Genomic DNA, 6,455 nt, shown 5'->3' on the forward strand with positions numbered 1-6,455 from the left:
GTATTCCTTATGGTGTAGTGCTATAGTGTTTTTTCCAACCCCCTTCCATGTGGAATTGGGGTTCATTTTATAGTGGGCTCTAATGGCCCTGGGTACATGGTGGTCCAGGGGACCAGGTGGTACACAAGTACACTGTCAGGAGATTGGTCTCAGGGGTAGTGGTGTTGGTTCCAATACATGGCCAGGTCCCCATTACTTGATTCGTACGAATGTCAGAGGAGTGGTGCCAGGCATAGTGGTGCAGGTGGTGGTGGTGTCGGCTCTGACATCTGGCCATAGACACGCAAGCCATGTCCCTTCTCCCAGTACTCCCACTACTCGACTGGCATGAGTGTTCGTACCAGACATACGGGGTCTTAAAGGTCGTACCCCGTACTAGATTGTACTAGCATGAACCTTTTGAATCATACTTAGGCTTTTACCTCTAAATTCTGGAGTCTCGATAGGCCTTCGTAAGAGATACCACATTGAGGTGTAGGGAGTGAGACACTGGATGTATGTAAGGGTCGTGGCGCGAGGTGGGGCTCTCGGGTCCTTGGTACGAGACGCCCGAAGCACCTCAAGGCCACCCTCGGACATAGGTGATAGGTGTGCAAGACGGTCCTGGGGGCTCGAGATGACGTGGCCTCGCCAAATGCCTGGGTGTGTGAGACGAGATGCCTCCCTCGTGAGGCCCTTAGTGGTGCAGCTCACGTGACGCTCGCGCAGCCTTTAAGAATACGCGTCTCATGGGGCCCCTTAAGATGCGGCTATGGCGAGGCCCCTTAGGATGTGGCTGTGGCGAGGGTGTCTCCTGCGAGGCTCCTAAGGACACGCGTCTCACGAGGCCATGAGCGCGCGGGCACGAGTTCAGGTGCGCGCGGGCATGTAATTAGGTATTTATGGGAGCTTATCACGCGCTTTTGGCCTTTTTATAACTGTTGAATTTTGAGCATCCATAATAAGAAACTTAGTGGGAGTTAAGGATAAAATACTGATAAGGGGTAAAACGGTAATTTGCACCCAGCTCGTTAGTAAGTCATCGATAGATGATTTACTGACTGTAATGGTTATAACAATGGATAACGTATTTGTGGTTTGGAAAATACGTTCTATGAATTCAAGAGTACAATTCTGAGTCTATAGTGGAGTCACGAGGAATTAATAAGGTAGTGAAATTATTCGTAAATAAATTCACGGTAACTTATTGGAGCTTGATTTCATGGATCTATGGTCCTCGCATCATCTTTGAGTAAATCATCTAGAATGTCTCAATTAATTGATTTAATTATCAATTAGAATTTTTAAAGTTGACTAGGTTAATTTTGGAAAATTTACAGAGATATGAGATTTAGATAATAAAAGAGAATCTTTGGATAAATTAATTAATATTGATAAATTGGTGTCAAAATAAATACATAATATTAAATCAAGTTTCAAATTATAATTAGTTAATTTGAATAAGGATTTAATTAATTAATTAAAAAAAATAAAATGTTTTGAATTTAGGCTCAATTAAGATTTAAATTCAAAACAAAGAGATTGGGCCGAAGTCCATTTGTGGGAGCCTAATGCTTTTATGTTTTGTTTATTATTTTTAATTAATTTAAATTTAAATTAAAATTAAAATTAAACCCATTAAGTTGCCTATATAAGGAATATGATATCTAGGATTTTCACAAGGAAGTCTTATTTGATTTATTGGGTAAGTGAAAACCTAGACAGATTATTTCGTTCTTGGCCACTCTCTCTCTTCTTCTTTTCTAGATCTATATCTCATGTGTTGATAACCAACCCACACTAGTTCTAGGTTGATCAAAGGCTTGGTGAGGAAGACTGTGTTGCTGATCTAGTTCAATCTCTTGATAATACTCTGCTACAGAAAGGAATCAAGGGGTAGAGAGATTTAATGAAGGAGTTGTTCCAGTTCCACCACGTATATGTAAATTTCTGTACTTAACTCTGTTTTGTATCAATTTCATAGGAGCATGTTCTAGGAATTTACATGTTTCTTTGATAATATGTAAATTATTACCTGAAAATAAATAAAGATCATGCAGTATGTATTTACTACAATTGGCCTTAGAGCCAGGTTGCTAGTTTATTTTCATGAATGAGCATGTTTGAAATTGATTGATTTGTTAGGGTGTTAATTGGATGGTACATGTTATTGGTGCATGTTTATGTTTTGTTATGTAAATTTAGCAATAATTTGGTTGTTTTTTGCTTGTTTTTGTGATTGAAAAACTGCACAGATTTTAATAAAAAAACTCTTTTTTTTTTGGACTGATTGGGCAGTATGCTTGCTAGGCACGCATGAAAAAGCCGTCGAGATCCTGGGGCCGTACGGATCCGTACGACGTCCGTACGGCGGACCCGCACAGGCTTTTTCACAATTTTTTCAAAAATTGGATATTTTGTGTAGTTAAGTTTAATTTATTTAAAATTGATTATCTGATTATTTTAGATATTTTAGCTTTTTAAAATATTTTGAATTTGTTATGTGATAATCAGGATATTTTAAGATAATTTTTTTATATTATTATAATTGAAATATTAAAATTAGTTATTTGATTATTCAAGATATTTTTATTGTTTAGAATATTTATAATTGGTTATGAGATGTTCAAGATATTTTAATTTGGGTAAAAGATATTTTGATATTTTAAAATTAGTAAAAATATTTTATCTTTTGTCATTCTAAACAACTTAACAACCTAGGTTAAATTATTTATTTGAAATTGAATTTTGTTTGATAAATTCTATTTTAATTAATTTAATATTTTGCACATTGTTTAATTAATTATATTGAATTTTTCTTGATGAATTCTATGATAATTAATTATGGTATTTTGCAAAATAGTATATTGTTGTGCTATATTTGCATAATTTAATAATACATGCCTATAGAGTAACATGTTAGGCCCATCCCATTATTAACATATCAAGCATCATTATTAAGTTATTTTTTGCATTTTGACTTTAAATATAAGTATAATGATGGCCCAATTTTTGTGTTTGAAAAATGTGGGAAAACTCAAATAAAACTTTTTGTTAGGTTTTATTTGGGCTCAATTGAACATGTAAAGTTTAAATTCCTCTCTTGTTGGTGGTTCCACTTGTGAATGGTCATTTGCATTGCATTACTAGATTGAGTTTAATCAATTGAATAACAATTAATAAAACGAATGTTCAAATTCCTGTCCATTTGGGATTTGTATGGAAGTTAGGTAGCCATAGTAGTAGGTCTGACATATTGAACCCAACTCTCTTCCATGCAAGCTCGAATTGTTAAGGCTCATTTCCTAAGTTGAACTTAGTTCTATTATGTTATTCTTTTTAGTTGGACCTAATAATTGATTAGAAACAAATTAATTCTATTTGTTTGAATTAGTTTTCAATAGTAATTTTAGAATTAATGGGAAAAAATATAAACTATGGTTTGTTGATTATTTTGATAATTTGGAAAACCTAAGTTGGTTTATTAATTACTTTAATAATTTAGAAAACCTAAGTTGATATTTTTTAAAAAGAATAAAATACTAATAGAATTAATAATGAGTTTTAAAATTTTGAATTCTATCTCTACTGTTGATTTAACAAGGTTAGAGTTCAGTGGGGCCCCATGTCGCTTTATTTCGTCTCCCTATGGAAGGTGTTCACTGGACTTCTTAACATGGTTAAATTTCTTATGATAGATGGTTATAGATAGACCTTCTATAGACTCATCCCTACGGTGACTATAGGAATTAAGTCTATAATAATCGAACTGTGGGTCAAACTCATCCTCTTCTGCCATTGGGATTTGGTTATAACCGGAGTAAGCATCCAAAAAGCTCATTTGCTCATATCCCGTAGTTGCATCCACCATCTGATCATATTCTTTGCAATGGGAAGCTATCCATTGGGCATGCTTTATTCAGATTGGTGAAATCAATACATAATTTTTCTTTCTGTTCTTTTTTGACACAACAATAGGATTCGAGGTCAAAGAAGGATACATACACTCCTTGATTGCCCCTATTTGCAGTAAGCGCTCCATTTTTTCATTTATCAGCTCGTTTATCTTAGGGGCAAATCGTCTCTATTTTTGCTTCACGGTTGGGAAACACTTATCAATGTTCAATTGATGAATCATAACCGTAGGATCTATGCCCGACATATCCTTAGTCGTCCATGCGAAAGTGGAAATATACCATAAAACACTTATGCTCATTACTCATTCCGGCATTTACTAGCACAAATTTCTCATTGTGCTCTTCATCCAACTACATTTCTTTCAATTCATCAACAGTCAATTTTGGTTATGAGGATTCTTCCTCCTCCTCAAGCAGTTTCAAGTAAGCTGGTAATTTTCCCTTTAATTGTTATGCTTTGCCTTCCTGTTTTTTTTCTCTTGTTTCTACTTGATTCACCTCTTTCAACAACACACAACATTTCTTTGCCTATTTTTGACATCCTTTAATATTAGTTATGTAGGTTCCACAGGGAGACTGGCAGCGTAAAACTTGATGCAAAGTCGAAGCCACTCCCTGCATTCTATGCACCTAAGGTTTGCCTATGATCACATTATAACCCGAATGAGAATCAATTACCACAAATTCCACCACCAGAGTTCACTCTGCGACAGTCAATTTTACCTCAATTGTGCCTTTTGGTACTACTTTTGTACTATTGAAAGAAGGATAGGGAATGTTGAAGCTCTTAACCTCTCTTCTGGAATCCCCATGTCTTGGAATGCGTCGTAAAAGTGAAGTTCTGTGCTGCTTCCCCCGTCTACAAATACTCGGCTCCACAGACAATTTTCTACTTGCAGCTTAATCACCACTGCATCATCATGTGGAAGGCTCACATTCTTTAAATCGTCCTCAGTGAAAGTGATAGGGTGTGCAGGGAAATAGTGATCAGCTACAACAACATAATTTACTGTATGGTGCAAATATCGCATTCTCTTTACCCTTTCTTCCTTTCTCTTCTCAAATTTCATCTTTGCTTCTCATTCTATCGAGTGCTTTGCAGAACTGAATATCATCGAGACCTGCTTTATTGGCTACTATGGTTGGTCTTCAACTAATGCATGTGTCTGTACGTTCTTTTATGCTACTGCTTACACATGCAAATAAGGGGGAGTCATGTGTTGTTGTACTATGTTCTGTACATTCTTAACATATTGGGGCAGTCCTCCTGTCTCAAGTTGCATTGTACTTGATTATACAATGATCTGTACTCAATAAGAGTATGGTCTACATCTTTATGGAAGGGACAATATTTGGTTTGATCTCTCTATTCTACTGGTGAAGTTATTTTGAACGGGTCTCTCCATATTGTCTTGTCTTTGTTCTCGTTGTAAATTTGGTCCACAGGCACTGTAGTTTAAATATGGGGGCAATTATTTTCACTATCTTCCTACACACCTCTTGGTCCTCCTCTGTTTGATATGTCCTGCTCTGCTATTCTTTTATGCATTTTGTCACTCACGGGTAGATTCCCTTCTGCGGGTTTGGTGATCAGTGTAGTTCACCTCTCTTCTTCAATCATTTAGAGATTAGAGATCATCAATCTATTCGATCATTTTGAGCTTAAAGCTTCATCAATCTATTTAATCATATTGAGCCCAGTGCTCAACCATCACACTTTTGTTTTCTTAACAAGGTACTTCTCTGAGTTTAACATTTTCTCTTCTCAATTCAATGCCATGTCATCATGGGGAAATTACCCCATACATGTATATATGTACAATTCTTTACTTTTTTCCCTCATAATTTTTTATTAGGTTTTATTTCATGGAAAATCATTGCTAACTTCTTTTTTAATGCCAAATTGTGTGCTTTCTTAAGGTGTCATTATTAAACCTAACAGCCACTTTGAGTCCAACCTTGAGAAAATTTTGTCGATGTCTTCGAGACCTAATTTCCTTAAGCCTCGCCTTCCAAATAATCAATGGAAAAGTTAACACATAATCATTAATATGATGTGTATAAGTTAATTAATGAGGTATTTTTCTTATTGGTGGGACAATGAGAAAGAGAAAGCACGACATAGGATTTCAGACAATGTTTTTGACTTGGTGATTGGAAAATTTAATTAAATAAAATCTCACATCACCTAATAAATTTGCAAGGGAATGTTTTTTCCCAATAAATTCGATGATATAAAAGTAAAACACACTGTTTTATTTAATAGCTTGAGAAGAGCTGAATTGAAAAATAAAATAAAAAAAGAGCTTAAAGTGGTTGTTTTGGGAAGATTTTGACCCAAACAATTAGCCCCGCATGTGGAAAATATATCACAATTCCAAGATCTAGCATTTATTTATTAATAATTTTCTTTACCAAATGTGATCTCAAAGCAAATCAATCACTGAGAGATCTATGTCGAAGTTGTCGTCAAAGAACGTGAGTAGTGGATAAATTTGACCACACTATAATTAGGTGGTTCGATTCTCACTTATTCATAAAGTTTATTTGAACATATAT

Source organism: Humulus lupulus, chromosome 6, assembly GCF_963169125.1.
Source record: "Humulus lupulus chromosome 6, drHumLupu1.1, whole genome shotgun sequence".
Classification (NCBI taxonomy): domain Eukaryota; kingdom Viridiplantae; phylum Streptophyta; class Magnoliopsida; order Rosales; family Cannabaceae; genus Humulus; species Humulus lupulus.